The 21,712-nt window shown below is 48.2% G+C and overlaps 1 protein-coding gene across 2 annotated transcripts in view; it reads right to left on the bottom strand.

Annotated features, from left to right (window-relative positions):
- The window catches only part of IFT172 (intraflagellar transport 172), a 1,218,930-nt gene that overhangs the window by 261,663 nt on the left and 935,555 nt on the right, over positions 1 to 21,712 (bottom strand). The window lies entirely within an intron of this gene.

Below are 21,712 nucleotides of genomic sequence, written 5' to 3'. Positions count from 1 at the left end.
CGCATAGGATAAACCAAGGCGATAAAGTATGTTTGATCACAGCTTGGCCTAGCCTGTAGCAGGTATAACCAATAAATAGTTGGTCATCTTGCTTGACATTTGCCATCCTAGAAATGTAGGAGCTAAGAGCCCTTTTCAGATCAAGCCTGTGTAACCTCTCTTCATTCTTAGAGGGGTGAGGAGGAGGATAAAAAACTGGTAGTTATTTTTCGTGTCAGATGGGATTCAGACACTGCCTTGGGATAAACCCTCAAAAATGCCTTCTCCTTGGAGAATATAGTAAAGGGTGGTTTGCATGACAAGGCTTGTAGCTCACTCAGCAGAAGTGATGGCTACCAAAAAGAGGATTTTTAAGGTTAACAACCTGAGAGGACATGAATGGAGAGGCAAAAATAGAGCTCCCATTAAGAAAGTTAGTACCAGGTTCAAATCCCAGGACGGAACCAGGAAAGGGAGAGTTCTTGGCGTCTTTTAAGTTAAGTGCAGCCCTGCAGTTGTTTTAATAATTGCTAAGTTGAAAGACTTTCTCTTCTGCTACTAGGCAGATTGCGTGGAGCAGAGCAGCCTTTTCAGAAAAGTGAAAGCATTCACTTTTTTCAATCGCGCATCACCAGAAGAAGAGGTCAGTGTTTGCGTTGCGATTCAGGAGGTATACGAAGTGAGTGAGCGGGAGGCAGTTCAGTGCTTTCTTCATATGGAGCTGTGTGAAGGTGAGGCGCTCTGCATTTTCTGCGCTGCTACTGTTTAGCTCTGAATAAATGTTAAAATAAATTCTTGACTGGCAAGCGCAGTGCGCGGATTCAGGCACACAGGCAGTCAGGAGGCCATTATAAGATTTGTGCTATAAATAACTACAGGTGGGATAAAGAAGACCTTGAGTTTAAACGTGTATTCTTAAAAAGGGATATTAAATACTTGTTTAGTGGTTTTCTTAGTTAAAAGTCTAGTTAGGAACCTAGGAAGAGGCAGAATCATCCTGTAAGCTTGTATGTTCCCCTAAGCAGATAGGGCAGTAACAGTACAATAGATAGCTCCAGAGGTTATCCTGGATTTGGTGACAGAACGATGGGAATAATAAGAATAATCTTCTAAGAAAAGTCTGAAAAGGTTGGAAATGTCATCCCCAGAAGGCAGTTCAGGTTTTTTCTTCAAACTCTGTTCTCTTGTAGCTGAAGATATCAAGACAATCTTCCCTGTATCTCTTACTACAATCAGAGAAGTTCTTTAGTTTAAATCTGGAGTAACTGGTTTCAACAATATCTCCTCTAGGCTTTCAGCAGTGGACTTTCGGGTACTGTGGTTACCCTATGGGTTTATGAGGGATGAGAGTAAAAAGGACAGGAACATTCACATGTCTTTTCTCGCCCCTGCAGATTCCTGTCCATGAGAGGAAGATCCAGAGTCTGTTTTATTATTTTATCCAATTCCCCTTTCCCCCGAGGGGTGTTCCAAACTCAGCTGTTAAAAAATTAGCTGAGAGCGAAGCGCTTTTGTTGGTCTGTGGGGTTCAGCAGCTCCTGATGAACGTCTAAGGCAGAACCTGACAACAATGACAGCGCACAGCATTTGAAATGCTCTGGCTTCCTTTTAATTCTCTTATTATTTCTTGGGTGAACTACTGTTCCCAAAAAGTAAAGTGGGATTTCCATCCCCTTTACATTTTATATGGTGAACCAGCACACCCCACCTTATGTGGAGTTAATGTTAAAGGAAATCTGTACTGCACACTATCACCACCGCAGTGGTCCCCTGGCGGCTCTGAAAGAGGGGGAAAAAGGGAGGGTGAGTTAGTGGGAGGAAGCTGGAAAAGTGCAAGAGAGCAGTGATGTGCTGTTGGCGGCCTCAGCCCTGTGGGTCCGTTGGCTGGGCCTGGGGTGTTTGAGGCCTGTAGCCGTCGTGTACTGTTGTGTGAGTCTGTCTGTGTTATTTGTTTTGTTGTTGCAATGTAGTGAAGTTTGTGCGGTTTGCTGTGTTGTAGGTTTGTGGTTGTGTTTGGTTTGGAGTTTGAGAGGTTATGCAGAAGGGGAAATAGTTAGTGGATTGGTTAGTTGGCATTTCGGTCTCGAAGTGAAGTGCTGTGTTTGCGCAATCTCCCCAGTTGGGGTGTGGGAGCATTTCTGCGCCTCTGTCCTGATCTGGGCTTGTCCAGTACTCACAGTCCCTTTCACATCTGGCCTCCACTTCCATCTACTTCCTTCATAAACTTACCTGCCTTCCTTTTCCACTCATACTGCCAGTGCACCTGCTAATGTCCAGAACTCAGTTTGGTGTGGTGATTGTTAACATTTAGATAACTCTATATCAGTGTGGTACCTGGTAGCAATTATGGGGCGAGTGAGGATGTTGGCTGGGATTGGCTGGGGTTGTTGATTCTGTCTTAGTGGGTGTCGCTTGGGTTCTATTTGACTTGGCGTTACCTGTCTAGTTGTGGTGGGAGTTTCTTAGTCGGTTCTGGGTGTTGTCAGTGTCCTCTTAAATTTAGTCATCCTTTTTCCTTTCTGTTTCTGTTTTCACTTTGAGTCTGTGGTGTTGAAGAGCCAGGTTTTTAGTAATTTCCTGAATTTTAGGTGATCTTTGGTGTTTTTTATTTCTTTTGGGATGTTTCTTGAGGTAAGGTTTTAGTTTCAGGTGGATTTCGTTGCTTGACCTGAGGAGTCTCGTTGGCTTGTAGACTTAAATTTTCTTTTGTAGGAATTCTGCTCCTTGCCACTGATGGCTCTGTTTGTTAAGCACATTGTTTTGAAGGTGATGCTATGCTTTACTGGGAGCCAGTGTAGTGTTTTTAGGGTACGAGTGATATGGTCTCTTCTGGATAGTTTGAGGAGTAGTCTGGCTGCTGTCTTTTGGATCCGTTTGAGTTTCTTCAGGAGGTGTTCTGGTATTCCAAGGTAGAGGCTGTTTACATAGTCGATTTTTGACATGATGAGGGCAACGATTGTGAGTGTTTTGTGCGTGAAGGAGAGGAAAGGTAGTATTCTTCTTGCCGTGTGGAGGAGGAAGAAGCATTTCTTGACTGCTGCATTTATTTGTGGTTCTAAGGTTAGGGTGTTGCCCATCTGGCCTCCCAAATATTTTACTACCTTAGATGGTGATGGTGTAGTTCCCATTTCCGTTGGCCATGGGATGGCGGTTTCACTCTCTTGGTCTTTGGATATGATCATGATTCCTGTCTTTCCTGGGATGATTTTTAGATTGTTGGCATTCATCGAGTTGAAGACTTCTTTTAGACACTCGATTAGGGTTGAGTGATCGGCTTGGGTGTCTTCGATTTTGTAGATGATTTGAGTATCATCTGCGTAGTTTTAGCATGTAATGTTGTATTTTTTGAAGATTCTGATAACTGGAATCTGGTAGATGTTGAAGTACAGTGGTGATAGTGAGGATCCTTGTGGTACTCCACAGTCATTAACTTGTGGGGTGGATTTGAAGGGTTTAATCCATACAGCTTTTCTGTTCTGTCTGCTAGGAATGATTTAGTCCAGGGTGGTGCTCTGTCTGTTATGTCTTCTAGTCTTTTGTTTAGGGTGTCATGGCTAACTGTGTCGAAGGCTGCAGAGAGGTCGAGCAGAATAAGGGCTGAGGTTGTGTTTGAGTCTGCGTTAGTTTTTAGGTCGTCCCAGATGGATAATAGTGCTGGTTCTGTTCCTCTTGCGGGTCTGAAACCGACTTGAGCTTGGTCTAGTAGGTGGTGTTTTTCTACATGTTCTTGGGTTAGTTTGTATACGTAAGAATCAAGGAGTTTTTCTGGGTAGATTTAGAAGGTTCCTGTAATATTCTGCTGGCGTTCCTTGTGCGGGGATTGATTTGTAGATGTCCGGGAGACAGGGATCCATCGGTAATCCTGCTTTCTATCTGTGTTTTACCAACATGGCGAATGCCTCTGCTGATATTTCAGGAACGTTTCGGAGTTTGTGCTGTGGTTCTGTGTTGGGTTCGTTTGGTTGTGTGTTGTGGTTGGTTGGTCTGTTTTGTATGGTTTGTCAGATGTCATTGATTTTTTTCTTGAAGTGATCTGCCAGGTCGTTGCATAGTTTCTCTGAGGGGGTTGAGGTGTTGTCGCAGCCTGGCGGGTTTCTCATCTCTTTGATGATGTTGAACATTTCTTTTTGTGTGTTGGTGGCTTGGTGATTCTGTCATCATAATGCTTTCTCTTCGCCTTTTGAATTTCCTTCTTGTATGCACGGATTTGTTTCTGGAAGAGTGTTTTTTGTCTGGGTTGTATTCTTTCCTCCATTCCAGTTCCATCTTTTTGTTTTCTTTTTTCATGGAGCTTAGTAGTGGGGTGAACCATTTTGCCATTGCTCTTTTCTTTTAAGGGGTGAATGTTTTTTCCGGGGCGATCTTGTCAATTGTATCTGCAATCCATTTGTGTAGGTCAGCTAGCTCTAGTTCTGTAGTTGAGGGTTTGGTCATCTCCAGTTGTTCTAATAGGTTGCTCTCTTTGATGTGTTTCCAGTTTCTTTTTGTGATGGTTGTGAGTTTAGCGGGTTGGGTGTAGACTTGAGTTGGCAGGGTTATCATGAATGCGATGATGAGAAGGTCGCTCCACAGTATTTGTATTGGTGGTGCTGTGGTGATGAGTATTTCCTTGGCGAAAATTGCATTGAGGGTGTGTCCTGATGAGTGTGTTGCCCCTTTGACTATATGTCGTAGTTTCATGGTGGTGACTTGTCCAATCAGTGAGTTCAGGAAGTTGGTGTGACTGTCTTCAAACCAGATGTTGAAGTCCCTCAGGATGATTAGATGTTCGTGCTTGATGGCTATGTTGGTGATGGCGTCCATGAAGTTGTCGACGAAGGTTGCATCGTATGTCAGTGGTCTGTACACCAGGATGAATGTGATGTTGGTTTTTGGGCTCGTTGTTAGGTGTATAACCATGGTTTCACAGTTGATGATGTTGAGCGGTTCGTCTATTTTTATTTTCAGGTGTTCTTTGAATGCTATTGTGATGCCTCCTCCTTTTTTGTTTTTCCTGTTTATTTGTAGGCATTTGAAGTTGGTTGGAAGGCAGCTTTGTAGTGTGATTTTGTAGTTGTCGTGCAGCCATGTTTCTGTGATGAATAGGATGTCAATGCCGTTGTCATTGAGTAGGTCGAAGATCTCCGTTGAGTGTTTTGACATGGATCTTGCATTTATTAGATTGCAGTGGAGTTTTGAGGTGTAGTTGGTTTGGACTTTCTTGTTGGGGTCGTCTTCTGGTCGGTTTTTAGGTTTCCTTTCTGGTCGATCTCTTGTTGAGGTCTTGGTGCCGGAGTGTCAGTGTCATCGAAGAGTTCTTCTAGGTTCTGTCTTGGATTTTTGTTTTCATCGGGTTCATCTTCCAGGAGTTGTGGGTGTTGACTGGCAGTTCCTCTTGTTTTGGTGATGTAGGGTGTTATGCATCGATCGTGTTTGTTTTTTCTAGTGCTGTTCATCCTTCTTCTGTGTGGTTGTGTTTGGTTGTTTGATGTTGCTGTTTCTAGCTTTGGGTTGTTTTGTTCTGGTGACCAGTTGTCAGCGAGGTATGGAGTTAAGTAGAGGGATTTGACCCTTCTCACAGTGTTGGTTCGATTTTTGTTCATGTCTGTGGAGGTGCGTTCTGTAGTTGTGGTTCTTTGTTGTGGTTCCGGAGTGTTTGTTCTCTCTTCTCTTTTCCTTTCCCTCGGTATGGCTCCTTTGCTCAGCATTTTAAGATTGAGAGCTGTTTTAGTCTTTATTTGTTTGCTGATGCCGAGTTGGTTTTCCTTTGGTCTCGTTGTCTTGTGGTGTAGTACTGGGTGTGGGGGGTTGTCTGCTACTAGTTTCGGCTCTATCTGTAGTTGGTCTTTTTGGCCGGTGTTGCCGACTCGTTCAGTCGCTGTCTTGAGAGGGGTAGTGGAGGTGGTTAGGGGTTATATAGTTGGGTGATATCGGTGGCTGTCCTTATTGCCCGTCTTCCTGGACGCGGTTCACTGCGGTGAGCTAGCTATGTGGGTTTAAGGATATCTGCTAGCTAAAAAAGTGACTGAGGGGCGCAGCTAGGACTCACTGTGTTATCTTATGAGGTGTGAGCCCCTAATCGTAGTGTCACTCCACAGTAATCCTTACAAACAGAACCCCTGCAAAATTTGAGAGACCAATAAAATCTAAAAATCATACAATGCAATTTGAAAACAGACCCCTGCTAAATTTGAGAGACCTGTATAGTGGGAGAGAGGTCTATCAATGCAATCTAAAATTCATACAATGCAATTTGAAAACGGACACCTGCTAAATTTGGAAGACCTGTATAGTGGGAGAGAGGCCTATCAATGCAATCTAAAAATCATACAATGCAATTTGAAAACAGACCCGAGCTAAATTTGAGACACCTGTATAGTGGGAGAGAGGCCTATCAATGCAATCTAAAATTCATACAATGCAATATAAAATCAGACCCCTGCAAAATTTGAAAGACTTGTATAGAGGGGGAGGTCTATGCCTAGCAGGTCAGATGAGTACAGTATTAAACACTACTTGTATTTTGTCTAACTTGAGGGTGAGGGAGAGAGATGCAGTGGGGAGTAATCACATTGTTTAATGTGGGTTTGTTAAGTGGCTCAGATTCTAGGGTAGAGTGGTTGCTCTACTCCTAACCCAAGGCCGCTCCTACCTTACTGGACCTTGTAGTCGATGGTTGATGGCTGGCCACTGGCTTCCCCTGCGGACATCTTCTGACACTTTCTGGAGCCACCCTTGGCCTTAGGGCCCTTAGCCGAAGGGCTGCACGGGCAGAGGGCTGCGTCAGATATGGCTTGGGGACACAGAACTATGTAGATCAATGAGAGCTGGGGGGGCGGGCGGGAGGCGGGAAGGAAGGGAAAGCAGGAAGAGGGCGCAGGGTGGGAGCGGGCAGTTGCGAGCTTGCAAAGGGCCTCTGGGCCTACTACAATATAAAAAATAAAAACTCACCAGAGAAGGGACAACACTTATGTGCTCCGATGGAAATGGAGCCAGTGATTTCAGCCGAGTCGCTAGACTCTGCACAACACGTGTTGCGGGGAGTGCTGGGGGGAGGGGGGAGGAATGTATCCCTTTGCTTACTTACTTGGTAACATTTCTGTTACAATTGCGAGTTTATCTGACTGGCTGGTGACAGTGAAGCTACTTTTAGGACTTTTAGTTATTATTACTCGCAGGCTGTCAAATCAGCTCGGTAAAGAACACGAGGGTCACCATACTGCTAGAATGGTGGGCTCCTTCTTTTATCACCATTTCCCGTTTACTTGTTGTTTCCTAAGTCATTTTCTGCCATTCTAGGTGGGAACGACCTTGGTTGAAGTTTTGTCTCCAGCGGGAATCCTTCGTATTCTCTGAAGAGGCTCCAGAGTATCTGAGAAGGCACCCCTTTGTCTTTCAGCTTGCCTGAAAGGAACCCGTTTCTACTGGGGGGCTGGCTGTCCTGACTGAACAGCCAGACTGCCCCTTACTGTAAACTGAAAGGAGATTTTGTAGAAGTTGACCTGTACTTCCTGACCGGAGAGCCTGCTGTGTAACCAGAGCCTGATGCAACACTTTCTTCTAATCAACAACTCCTACACCCACAGGCTGGTGAGATCCACTAGTTTCAAGAAGACCTGCAAAACGAGCCATCCCTGGACATGCTGTGATCTTCCTGGGCTGCAAAACGCAACTACCAGGCGACCTCAAGCCTGAGGGCAGTGCATGGTCTTCTGAAGTCAAAATCCTGCTGAAACTTTGGTTGACTCCTGCTGGTCCACCAAAGACACGATTCAAATCCCTGAAGTCCCCTCACCAGAGTGCAGGACAGAGAGTGAAGAGAATCAGACCAGCGATATTCATCCTTCATCTGGTTCCTGTAAAAAGGTGCCAAATCCACAAAGCCACAAGAAACCGGGGAGAATCCTTTGCTGGAAGGCTCCTCTGGCAACTGCTGCTGCAGGTTCCCATTCAGTGTCCATTTCGTGTGGTTGGGAAGTCTGCCCATACCATTCACCCAGGCATAATGCTGCAACCATATAGGGAGCCTTCTATGAAGTCCCTGAACACTTTAAACTAACTCTCAAGCGAATACTTACTTGTTGAAGAAGATATCCTACGGAACTCTGAACTTTCCTGCAATTGAAACCTATCCTGACCTGCCTACAGCTGGCCCCTAGACCACTAGGGTCTGTGAAGGCATTATGAAGAAAGACACAGATAACAGATTTACTTTTCTAAAATCAATGGTTTATTTCTTGAATGGCAATTATTATAGTCTTCATTCAGCCTAAACATAGTTATTCTAGCAAAGGCAGCAGAGACAGCTTTCTGTTAGGGGGAACATGGAGCTCTTGCTCAGCAAGGATATCGTGTTCTTAGCAGGGAAACATTCCTTACTACGTTATATGTGTGACTTGGGTCATGAGCTAAGGGTCCGATAGTTCTGAAGCAGGAAATACCACTAGAAGAATATAATTCATGTTTTAACTGCCTTTTGCTACAGCGTTTGCAAGACAACCTGGCACCTCGTCTGCTGATTAGATGCGGCTTCTGCTCGCCTTCACAGACTTAGTGAGAGAGAAAAACAATGTATTTCTGCACAGTTTGACATTGCTGTCTGTGTTAGCATTTCAGCATTCAGGCCGTGGCCTTTGCGCTGTGTGTGAGTTCGAAGCATAGAATATATATGCAAAGCGCTTTGACAGAAAGGGAAAAAAAATGGCCGAAATTACACAAAATGGACGCCCTCTGGTTACATTGATGATTCTTAGGTCGCGATGTTTGCCACATGATATGATTGTTTCAGACCAACATACTATACATATCATTTGACTATAGGGTTACTTTTCTGGTCTAACAGATGGAGTAAGACCTAACTTGCCCTATGCTAAGGTGGGATTCCCCTACCTAAAGAAACCAAGGATAGTCTGTGTCATAAAATTTAACTCAAAGGTCTGTGTCCAAAATGTATAACTTATCCTCACACCTAAAGGCATACAATGTGTAGGGATGTCAGCAGCCAAAGAAACAGTGTTCAAAATAAAGTTCTGAGCTTCTTACAGCTCCTAGTTTCCTTCCAGCTCCACCTTCCAAAACAGTTCCACAAAAAGGCCTCTGGGTTCCCTAAACCAATTGCAATACAGTTCCAAAATCTCTGGGTTCCCTTCCCCAAGAAGGCAGCTCTCTTGGCTCCAAACTGACAATCAGTTCAACTTTTGTAGCTCTCAGTATTGATGGCAAATCCATTTTATAATCATTCAGGCTTTCAACATTTCACTTGACTTGCCTTGCCTTTTCTTTTTGTCACTTGAAAACTTGTTAGCCTCTTGCCTTTCCTTGGTTCACTCCAAGTAGGAGTTACTCGGTCTAGGTGCAGTTGTCAGACTGCACTGTCCACCCATCACAGGTCATGCAACCGATAACCGTTGGCACTTTAAAATGTTCATTGACTCGTATGGACCTCCTTGTCAACACAGGTTTCCTTTCTGCCTCTGTGTCATTAGTCCAGATGCACTTCTGTTTCACTTTGACAATCTTTGACTCTGCCAGCACGTGACTTTCACATACTTTTCTTTGTGGTATTTCTCGTTGTTTCAACCTTGCTTTCACACTATCCAATGGTGCTTAACATCCACTTTCCATTTGCTTTACAAGCTCTCATTGCTCGTTTTCCCTTAGTTTACATTTTCACATTGTGAAGAAAGGCTTTTCACTTAGTTTGCAAATGCACATTCTTTCCATTCATGCAGTATTTCATATATTTTGCCAGAACTGTTCATTACATGCTTTTACTCTGTAGGCATTTTCCTTAGCCCACACCTAGCCCTTGGAGTGCCCCGGCATGAGTGAATCCTCTCTGTCACTCACCGGTGTATGGCCTATGAGTTTTATGACACACTGGCTGCTGAAATAAATTTGTCTCTGCAGTGGGGCGTAGTTCCGTCTAAGCTTAAAGAGGCTTTAGTTATTCCATTGCTGAAAAAGCTATCACTTGATCCTCTTATTTTGGCTAACTATCGGCCTATTTGACTCTTGCCCTTTCCTATGAAGGTTTTGGAAGCAGCAGTGACCCCCCCCCCCCCCCCCCCAATTGAGAACTTTCATGTAAAGTCAAGACATCTTAGATAGCTTGCAAATAGACTTTTTCCCCTTGATGGGAACCAAATCAGTTGCGGAATCGGTATTAGATGATCTTACCATGATCAGGGACGAGGGCGGCACGACATCTTTTGCAATTGTCGGCCGCTTTCGATACCATTGATCATGTAATATTGATGGAGAGCCTAGAGGAGGCAGGATTTGCTGGGGCAGCACTGGATTGGTTTCATGCTTTGACTTCTCGCTCGTAGATAGTTTCCCTTCACCCCTACCGCTCCTCTCCGGTGTCGGTCTCCTGCGGTGTTCCACAGGGTTCGGCTCTTTCTCCCCTGCTTTTCAATTTATATATTCACCCTTTGCTGATCTTGCTTCATCTGTTTGGCTCTAGAGTCTTTTCATATGCAGATGACACACAGATTTTGTTTAGACTAGACACTAAGCAGGGAGATGCTAGAGATAAGCTAGACAACTGCCTGGAAGCCGTCCGAGTTTGGATGGAGTCAAATTGGCTCAAGTTGAATGGCGGGAAGACACAGATTCTGATCTCGAGCCCACCAGGGGCTGCCGATGGATGGTCCGATGCTTTTTGGCCTGCATCATTGGGCCAGTTACCTAAGCCAGCCAAGACAGTTCATAATTTAGGTGTAAAGCTTTCTGAATCCCCGTCTATGGAGGCGCAGGGTAACTCAGTGTATGGTGCAGGCTTTGTTAAGCTCAAAAAGCTCAAAAAAGTCCTCCCGTTTATTTCAGACAAATTTCATGCTCAAGTAGTGGCAGCTTGTGTTAATGGGAGTCTGGATTATTGTAATGCTGTTTACCTGGCACAGGCTGCTTTTCTTATGCAGCGCCTGCAGGTGCTACAAAATGCAACAGTGCATTTGGTTACCCACTTGCCATCCACAGCAGGAGTAACAAAGGCTAGACAATCTCTCCATTGGCACCCGGTAGAAGCTCGGGTACAGTTTAAGGCGCTTTGTATTATGCACCGTGCACTATGTGAAAATGGATGCTTAGCCATCCAGGAGAAACTGGTTAGATATAGCCCGGTGCGGTCTCTGAGGTCCTCAAATGCAGCACTCCTTCAGATACCCAAGTACAGGAAAGAACGTTTGGGTGGCCGGGCCTTTTCAGTGGCCGGCACCAGGCTTTGGAATTCGTTGCCTGAAAAGTTGAGGAAAATTAGGGATTTCTTATCCTTCAAAAAGCATCTCAAAACATTTATCTTTAGATAAAGCTCAGAGATACTTAGCCCTTTTGACACCTGGGTTTCGTTTACATCTATCCTGACTATCAGTTGTTTGAGCGCCATGATGCCTTGAATGATAGAGCGCTATACAAATAAATTGATTGAGAGACGGGGGTGGACAGAGGAGGATAACAATAATAGCGGTCGTACTAGGTCTTGTGACATTCTAATATTTGAAGTGGTGGTGGATCAGGGGGAATGGGCAGGCAAAGGCAGGGGGGGGCAAGGGGTGGTGGGAGGAGGGAGAGGGCTCTAGGTGCTGCGTAGGTGCTAGGCAGAGCCAGGAGAGCAAGTGCACTGGGGACAGGATAAGGGTCAAGTGCAAAGGGGGGGTGGCCAGGCTCAATAGTCTAGCAGTGAGAAGGGGGACGGGATGAGGATAATAGTACGAGGAGGGGGGATAGACCAGACTCAGTAGTCTAGTCAGGGACGGATGCCCAAAGGCAAGTGCTGGTAAGGGAGTTCTACAGGAAGACTGGTCGAGGGAGGGCCTGGCCCCTGTATGACTCAGAGGGGAACAGTCGCAGCAGCACAAGAGCAATTAGCAAGGAAGGGGGAAAGGGAAGGAGGAGGAGGAGAAGAGGAAGGTCTTGAGAAGCTTCGGAAACTTAAGAAGATCCGGCTCAAGTCTGAGAGGGGCAGGGAGACCATTCCAGATGAAGGCTCCTGCCGAAGAAAGATCTACCACCCACTCTGTGCTTTGAGAAACGATTGACCCGCAGAGGGTTTGAGCTAGAGGAACGAAGAACTCTAGCAGGGAGGTATTTAGGGAGAGAAAGTTGGATGTAGCCTGGTCCCAGGCCCCAGAAAGTCTTGTGGATAATGCAGAATTCTTGAATTTGATCCTTGCAGCCACTGGCAGCCAGTTGAGAGATTATAGGCCTGGAGAGATGCATGCTTGGTCTCGCAGACTAATTCTGGATTAGTTGGAGAGGGCAGAGGGAGGAAAGAGGCAGATTGAGGAGGGGAAAAACTGTAATGCAGCCCAGCCACAGCTCCAGGATGGCCGGGGGTGCTGCCTCTGGCCTTGGGTACCTGTCTCCCATGTTGGTTGACCATCCCCAAGCCCAGCGGCGGTCCAGGGGGCCCAGCAAGGTCCCCATTCCTCCGCGGAGGGAAAAGCTATAACGAGGCCTGGCCAGAGCTCCAGGACGGCCGGCAGTGCTGCCCTCAGGCTTGGGCGCCTGTCTCCAATGTGGGTCCACCGTCCACAACTCCAGCCGCGGTCCCAGAGAGCCCCAGCAGGGTTCTGTGAGGTACTCATGGTGACAACCAGTAAGAGAGACACAAGTGATCACAGTTCAAGGGTGTTTATTTAACAATGAATGCTGCATGCAGGTTGGAAAAATGCCTAATCTAAACCTAAATCAAATAAAATGGGGGCATGCGTCGACCATTTAATGATAAATAAGGCAGTCCTGGTGGTGTTCTCTCAAAATAAAAAGGCCTATACTAAGAAACCTATTGCCAATCCTCACAACTAATATAAAAAAGGGGTGTGGGATAGTTCTCAAGAAAGAAAAGAAGTGTTCTTAAATAATGTGTCAGGATGCGGTAGCTTGGGTCTCCCTTCTGCACGTTTTTGGCACAGGGTAAGATGGGAGCACAGTACAGTCTCGGGCTGCTCAAGCACAAGACGACAGTTCCAATGGCAGTTCTCAGGATCGTTGATGGCCAAGTCTTGTTTCCTTAGAAGGTCTCTTGCCTTCGGTGCCTGATGTGCTCAAATAACAAAAACAAAAGTTGCTTTAACAAATGAAAGTTTGTTCCAATGATCGCTGGGTGATCGGTTCACCCCTGGGTCCCCCATCTTCTGGAAATCAACCCTTCTCTATCGCTATTCCAAAATATACCAGTTTCTTTATCAAACAACTTTGGATGACCGTTTCACCCCTGGTTCTCCCTCGGTCGGGCTCGAACCCCTTTTCCCTTTATATTCCTGGGTGATGTCTTCACCCCTGGCTTTCCCTTGGTCGGGCTCAGACCCCTCTTTACTTCAAAAGTACTCATTCACACAGTTTACTGCTTGTGGGATTCACTTCCCTTTCTTTCACAGCTCTTGTAGATGCCTGATTTTGCTTGACCCTTTGTATGACCACTTTGACCTATTTCGCCGGCCCTCCTACAGCCTTCAGTACTTGAAGTTTCTCTCATATGGGGCTCGACCAGAGTCTCTTGAATTAGCACCATCGTGTTGCTGCTTTCCCTCGGCAGCTGGTCTCCCCTTCACACTTCTACTAGTTCATTAAAAGTCGATCTGCTTTGGTTCAAAACTTGCCACTTTGCGATTCTCACACACCACAGCCCGGCTCTCATCAGTTCTCCCCTCGACTCACCGGCTGTGATGCACCGCTTGGTGTTTGCCACTCTGAAGTGAAGGCCGGTACTAGGGGTGTGGGAGCTTCCCTCGATCCTGCTTATCGACATAGGTTTGCCCCGTGCACCGTTGACATCTGCTGCTGGACAGTTGTGCTATTATTCGCAGTCTTAGGCCCTCCTCAACGGTGGCTCAGCGGGTCTGGGATGATATGGGCAAGGCCACTTCTCTCCTCGCCAGCCTCTTGATTCCTGCAGTCTTTCTCCTTCTCTTAAACTGCCGCCTAGTAGCCGTCTCGTTGTGCTGTCTGCCATACTCACATTGCGCATACTGTGCTCTCTGGCTCCACCTTTTATCCCTGTGGGGAAGGGCTGTCAGGTGTGTGTGATTCCGATCAATTGCCTGACTTTGCCTGACCCTTGTATTGGGACTTTCAGCTAAATGGTTCAGGTGTTAGTCCGTTTTATTTTGTGTTGTGCGAAAGTGTTCGTATTGGAAAAGGGCGGTCAGGGTGAGTGGGTTACAATGTACTACGTGAGCGGAGAGTGAAAAGGTGTCAAAGGAAGGGGGGTACTGCATCTCACCTGTCAGTGTCCCACTCCCACTCCCTGAGGACCCCCCCATCAGGCGATCCTCCCTTACTGGTCCCACCCCCAGGAACGATCCAATAGCGAGTGTCATGTCCTGGCCACCTGGATGACAGATCCCCGAGGACTAGCTTGGGAGATACCTTCAGGTTACTCACAGTTCCCATCCCTCCCCAGAGGAAAAAGCTGTAATGCGGGATGGCCAGAGCTCCAGGACAGCCGGTGGAGAACCCTGCCCCCCTGCTGTGCCAGGAGATGAGCTGGCCACCATGGAGCTATCAGAATGATGCTGAGGTGACAAAACTCCTTTATCTTGCAGATCACCATGTGGACCAGGGGTGTGGGCGGGAAGGCATACGCCGTCATGCCGTTCCACTGTATCTGGAATGCATCGACCAGGGAGCCGATGCCCTGCCCCTGCTAAGAGGCGAACTTCTGACATTTCCGTTGTCCCAGGAGGCCAAAAGATCCACCCGAGGATGCGCCCACCTGAGGAAGATCTCCTTCAGTACCAGGTAGTTCAATTGCCACTCGTAATTGTCGGCTCTCAGTCTGCTGAGCCTGTCCGCCTCCAGGTTGGACTCCCCCGGGAGGTGGACGGCTGTGAGGTAGAGGTTGTTCTCCAGTGCCCATTCCCACATGCTGATCGCTAGGCTGCACCGTGGAGGGGACCTGGTACCCCCCCTGCTTGTTGACATAGTACATGCTGGTGGAGTTGTCTGTCTGCATAAGTACATCTTTCCCCCAATGAGAGGAAGAAAACCTTTGAGAGCCAGCCAGATGGCCTTCAGCTCCAGCCAATTGTTGTGGGACTCCGTCCCCTGCCAACTCCAAACTCCATGGATGCTGTGGCTGTCCAGAGTGGCTCCCCAGCCTTCTAGGGAGGAGAGTCCGTAGTAATGGTGACCTGGGGGGCCGGCTGCCGGAAGGGTTTGCCCTGCTGCAGGTTGCAGTCCACGGACCACCACGTGAGGTCTGAGTGGAGAAAAGGAGGAATGCTGACCAGCCACGCTTGGGAGCCCCGCTCCTGATTCCATGAGGCTACGAAGTGCAGTTGTAATCTCATTATCTTGAGTCTTGTGTGGGGTATGGCCAATAGGACCGCTGCCATTATAACCAATAAGTGATGGTACCACCAGGCCGAGGTTACTGTCCCGGTAAGGAAATGAGTAGTTGCTCACTTGATGGCCGTGATCTTGTCCTCCAAGGGAAAGACTCTCTCGGAGCTCGTGTCCCAGATGAGGCCCAGGAAGGTCAGGCTCTGCGTAGGCTGCAGCGGAGACTTCTTGAGGGTAATCTGAGGAGGGCTGCCACTGCATTCATTAGCCTGGTAAATACCCTGGGGGCTGAGTTGAGGCCAAAGGGTAGCACCTTGTATTAGAAATGGCAGCCCATTATCCTTACCCGCAGGAAGGAACAATGTGGCTGCCAAATCGGGAAGTGTAGATACGCGTCCTTCAGATCCAGGGAGCACATCCAGTCTCCCCTGTCTAGTGTCTCCACTATGAGTGCTAGCGTAACCATGTTGAATTTTTGCAGAGGTAGGGAGTGGTTGAGGGTGGAAAGGTCCAACACAACTCTCAGGCCAGTCTGGTTCTTCTTCTGTATGGCGAAAATCCTGGAGTAGAAGCCCAATCCTCTCTGGGAGGCTGGGACTTCCTCCACTGCCTGGCTCTCGAAGAGCGACCGGATCTCCGCCAACAGAGTTGCTTTCCCATCCTGTGGGAGAGGAGGGGAGGAGGAAGGAGAGGAAGGGGCCGGTAGGAGGTACCCTGTGGAAACTATAAAGAGGATCCAGGGGTCTGAAAAGTTCTGGTGCCAAAAATGCACGTGAAAGGCAAGCCTGACCCCCCCACCGGAGACACGTGAACCCAAAGGGACGTGTTATGAGTTATTTCCCTCTGCGGCTGTTGCGGAGGAGGAGGACTGGAAAAGCCCTTGAATCCCCTTTTGTTGTTTGCACCGGTGCCGACTGAGAGAACAGTCAGGTTGTCTGGATCTCCTTCCTTGGAAGCCCAGGAACCCGCCAAACACCCACCTCTTGTCAGAGCGTTGATGCGACTAGGTGTACACCTTCGTAAGAATAGATAAAGACTTTGCGGTTTGCAAGCTGTTTTTCTTTTTATCTAATTCCTCATCCGTGGTGGAGTGAAAGAGGTCAGTACCCTCGAATGGAAGGTCCAATATGCGTTCCTGGACACCAGGGTTAAACTTGGTAGCCTGGAGCCAGGCAGTCCTTCTCATATCCGTGGCAATGCAGATGGCCCGGCAAGAGTTATCGATGTGGGCCACGGTGGACTCCATGATGTCCTGCGTTATCAGCTTGGCTTCTCCTCTGCCCGCCTTGAAGTGTGCTTGGCTCTGCGCCAGAAGTTCCAGGAGGAAGTCCGCAGTTTCCCGCCAAAGCCTTTGGTTAATGGCTGCCAGCATGGCCTCCGCGTTAGATTGATGCAGGTGCAAGGAGGCATTGAAGTACAGCTTTTTCCAGCAAGCATCCAAGATCTTCTCCTCCTTGCCTAGCAGCGCCGAGGACGAGGTGGCCGAGGACGAATGAGGCTTAAAGTGACGCTGCAGTGATCCCCCGAGGAGTGCGGCTGGGGATGAGCCGAAAGCAACAATGTATCCCCCTCCATCTGCCTATACTTGGCGTCGAGGCGCCGATTGACCGGTTGGGCCGAGTGTGGCTTCAGCCACCCCTTTTTGGCCAGGGCAATGACATCTTTCTGCATCAGGATCCCTGTACTGGTAGAGGGTATTAGGGGGAGGACGTTTGAAAAGACCCCTTCCTCGGGCTGCTCGACCTCAGGCTGAGGAAGGCCCAAATATTCTGCCAAACCTGCAAGGCATTCTTGGAAGTCCCTGGCTGAGGACGGTGTGCCAGGGTCCTCCTTCTCATCTGTGTCCACCAGAGTGTCTGGTTGGTCCGGAGCAGGTGGCGGAGTACTGGGCGCTGTGGTCTCTGGTGGGGAGCCGGTGGCTGGTGCAGCGGCTGGTGTGGAACCACCTGTAATGTGGGAGGTAGGGGAACTGGAATTGAAGGCGCCGGCCGGGGCAGCGGGATCGGCACTGGGGCCTGTGGCGCCGGAGCCATAGGAGGCATGTCACTAGTAGCATCCCAAAGGATGGCCCCCATCTGAGGAGTTTGCATCAGTGCTAGGAACCTTTCGAAGATCCTGTCTTCGGAAGACTGAAGAGGTGGCAGGTGATATTGACGGAGTGGCTGACGGCCGCTGGGGCCAGGGCACACTCTGCCTGGGGTGCGGCGAAACCTGCCCTGCGCTGCTGATGGATAAACTGTAGGCCACTTACCTGGTTGACACCAGTCCCACCTTGTAACTCGTTCCTCCACCTGCTACGTCCTTGGGAGTGGCATCGGACGAGCAGGCATTTTATCTGGCACGGCGGCCATGTGCCAAAGGCGTGGTGCCTAGAAGGGCCGGGGCCTAGAAGGCGTATTGCCCTCGGCAGAGATGCTAGTAGTGCTACCTACAGGCACCCCCTCGAACATGATGACAGTGCTAGGGCGTTGCACCTCGGGTGTAACCTGGTAAAGGAACCTTCCGGAGGCCGGTTGCTGGACTAGCCTCGGTACATGTGCTGGTGTGAGAACCTGAGGGGTTCCTCCCACTCGGGCGCTTCCTTGGGAAGGAGTCACCCTTACGGGGTGCGATGGTAAATAGCAGCTTTGTCTTGGGCCTTGAGCGATGTTTGAAGAAGTCTTTTAAGTCCTCCGGTGGCGACCTTTCGAAGAGCTTCCACCACCTAGCTAGTCTGTTCTTCAGTGCTCGTGGAGTAAATGTGTCGCACGCGGTACAACCTTCCCAGCCGTGGTCGGGGCCAAGGCAGCGGAGCCAAAGAGCGTGGGGATCGGATGTAGGGAAGAGCCCCTCGCAGGCTGGACCCCTGCTGAAGTCGACATGCGCCGGGAGGAGAGCAGCGTCGGAGGACAAAGTACCTGATTAAAAAAGAAAAGCTAGAAGAAATATCCGGGGAAGAGCGTGTGGTATTACATGGCCGAAGCCAAACCCAGGAGCGCTGGTGAAATCGGCCCGTTCCCGTCGACGCGGAAAAGGGTATCAGGTCACAGCACCGAAACTCCTGCAGGAGCAGACAAATAGCCCGATAAATAGCCCACCAGATCCCCCTAACCAGTACACCCAACAGTTAATGGTACAACTATTGAGTTGAGCAGCCGGGTGGAAAAGGGGAAGTGGAGAAAATAACAAGCTGACAGGATTCTTCTGGTTCCCTTCAATTTCCTGACGACTCTGAACACTGGAACCCCTTCAAATAATACAGTGATGATAGCATTACCACAATACTCTTGCCTTTAACTAATTAATATATTTATATTCTTGTCCCTCTAACCACCTTTACCTGTCTGCCTCTGCTAACTGCCTAGAGGCAATCCTTAAAGTTGAATTTCTTTATACTTCAATTGCTTGACATACTTGCACTGAGGTGCCTACTGTGACTTCTGTTTTCTGTATTCTCTAACTTTTGTTTCTGAAACTATAAACAGCTTGCTTCTCTTGACTGTGGCATACATCTAGACAATACTAATTTCGTACTGGCGGTTTCTGGCACTAAGGTTCCCAAACTTTTGATTGCTTCCTTGTTGCAGTGCTGCTTCCTGTCCTTCCTTTTCTTGCTTTCCACACAGACTCTTGAAACGACTTTTTAATATTACCTTAACTTAACATTTACTTTTCCTGAAATTATTTAAAAGTCAATAGTCTTTCTTTTTGTAAATAGAGTTCCTTATAACAATAACAATGACTCACTTCCTTCACCTGCCTCAAAATCATGGAACGAAGAAACGTGCACTCTCTCACAGCTGCTTGCCGCGCTTGCCCGTGCAGATATTTTGTTCGAGTTGATCCACTCTGCTCAGGAATTTCAGCACGCACGCAGCTGACTTGCCGTCAACTGCTCCGCGGTGTCCGCTTTAATCCACAATTATATGCTCCTCACACGAACCGTGCACTCCATGGCTGAGCGCTATCTCCAAATCAGCTGTTGGTTTCTTCTACAGAATGTTCAACAGATACAAATAATACTCTTCAAAAAGTTCTATTTAACAGATATCCTCAGCAAATACTGTTTTAGCAATTTTCACTTGGTTTTAAGTCAGATCAAGTTTTCTTTTACAGTCACTTATCTGAATGAAGTCTCTAACATTTTCAGATGTCTTTCCTTCTGGTAGTGTGTTTCCTTTACTCTGGTTTCTATAGTCTTCTAGGGAGGTCCTGTGCGCTGTGACCACTTAACATCAGGTCTTGAATGAAAGGCAGTTTAGAACCTCACCAGAGGTTCCAAACTGCATCACAATGGACTGTAGCCAATTAATGCTGAGCAGGAAGTTCACCATCTTGGACTGGGAGAATGGCAGCTGGCTAATATAAAGTCAAGGAAACAATTGTGAACACAACCCAAACATAACCTAAAATAACAACAGAAAAGCCTCTAATTCTCAGGAACCTGACAAAGGGGACTGAGGCGTGGTGCCGGTGGACGGAGTCAGCCTAGCACATTCTCCCAGAGCCGTGCCCCAGCGCGCCTCTAAATTTAAAGCGGAAGAAGGTTTTTTCTGGTGAAAAAGGTTCCGTCTCCCGTCCCGAGTGAGGGAAGCCCATACAGTATTGAGGAAAGGGGATGGGATGTAAGAGTAAGCTGTAATGCAGTCCAGTCAGAGCTAAAGGGCGGCTGGAGGTGATGTCCCCGGCCTTGGGCGCCTGTCCCCAATTTGGGTTGATCATCCACAAGTCCTGCCGCGGTCCCAGCGAGCCCCGGCAGGGTCTTCACTTCTCCCTGGGGGAAAAAGCTGCAATGCGGCACTGCCAAAGCTCAAGGACGGCCAGGGGTGCTGCTGCCAGCCTTGGGTGCATGTCTCCAATGTGAGTCGACAGTCCATAAGTCCACCTATGGTCCCAGGGAGCCCCGACACGGTCCCCATCACTCCTCGGAGGGAAAAGCTGTAATGCAGCCCAGCCAGAGCTCAAGGACGGCAGGGGGTGCTTTCTTGGGTGCCTGTCTCCCATGTGGGTCGACCGTCCTCAATTCCAGCGGCAGTCAGGGGGCGACCAGGTGGGGTCCCCGTCGCTCCCCGGAGGGAAAAGCTGTAACGCGACACGGCCAGAGCTCCAGGACAGCCGGGTAGTGCTCCCCACTGCCTTGGTTGACTGTCCCCAAGCCCAGCAGCGGTCCCAGGGAGCCCCAGCAACGTCCACATACCTCCCTGAAGGGAAAAGCTGTAACGCAACCCAGTCAGAGCTAAAGGGTGGCTGGGGGTAATGTCCCCAGCCTTGAGCGCCTGTCTCCAATGTGGGTCGACCACAAGTCCAGCAGCGGTCCCAGGGAGCTCGCGCAGGGTCACCATCTCTCCCTGGATGGAAAAGCTGTAACGCAAAGCTCAAGGATGGCCGGGGGTGCTGCTCCAGGTCTTGGGCACCTGTCTTTCACGTGCGTCGACCAAACCCAAGTTCAGCGGCAGTCCCATGAAGCCCCGGTAGGGTCACCATCCGTCCCTGACGGAATAAGCTGTAATGCAGCATGGCCAAAGCTCAAGGATGGCCGGGGGAGATTCTACCGGCCTTGGGCACCTGTACCCAAAGTAGGTCGATGGACCACAAGTCCAGTAGACAGAAAGAGCAAGGAAGAGTGGAAACGAGGGTGGGAGAGACAGAAGGGAGTAGGCGAGAAGGGGAAACAGGACAGAGAGAAGGAGAAGAGGACCGACGCGAACTAAAGGTGGAGGAGAGAATGAAGGTATGGAGGGGCAAGAGTTGGCAAAGGAAAGAGAGGGAGTAGAAGAAATAGTGTGTAAGGAGACAGGTATCGTCTTGAATATCAATTATCACATTGGGGACCTCAAGGGAATAGGGTATCCTTTGAACGTCCTGCAGGATTAAGGCAGTTAAGCCTTCAACCTTAGGTCCACTCCACCAGAGCAGGAGAGACTAAACAGTAGTTGTTACAGATGTCTAGTTGCATTACACCACCAGGGAATGGAAGAGCAGAGGATAGGGTGGAGAAAGCCCATCTGTAGTGGAGAGATGAGTTAGGGACCGTCCTTAGCCATCTGCTAAATCAACAATAAAAACACTTCAACTGATCTTCCTGAGTTATTGATGTAATTTTTCAAAACATCCATCACAGACATTAAGGCTGGCTACTGGTATTTAATTTAGGTTAAAATATTATCTAGAGGCAGAAGATCATTCTTAATTCTTTATAATGTCACAAAGTCAACTGCAAGGTCGAAGTTCATTAGGGTACAAAGATAATAATTGGACTTCTAAAGGGCACTATTTGATCTATACTAGCAAAACCAGTGTGGAATCTCTCATGGGAAATAGTGTGAGAGATGAATTTCCTTATGATCGGTTAAGTGGGATACTGGTCTTTATGCTGTATGGTCCCCAATGCTAAATATCGGACCAGTGTTAAAGGAAATCCCAATGTTATAGATAAGTCCTTCCATCGGGGGCACCAGAGTGTCTTTCTGAAGGCAAGTTGTGGGAC

This window comes from Ambystoma mexicanum, chromosome 4p (genome assembly GCF_040938575.1).
Source record: "Ambystoma mexicanum isolate Mex_15411 chromosome 4p, UKY_AmexF1_1, whole genome shotgun sequence".
Taxonomy (NCBI): domain Eukaryota; kingdom Metazoa; phylum Chordata; class Amphibia; order Caudata; family Ambystomatidae; genus Ambystoma; species Ambystoma mexicanum.
This window is presented reverse-complemented; position numbering and strand designations above follow the sequence as displayed.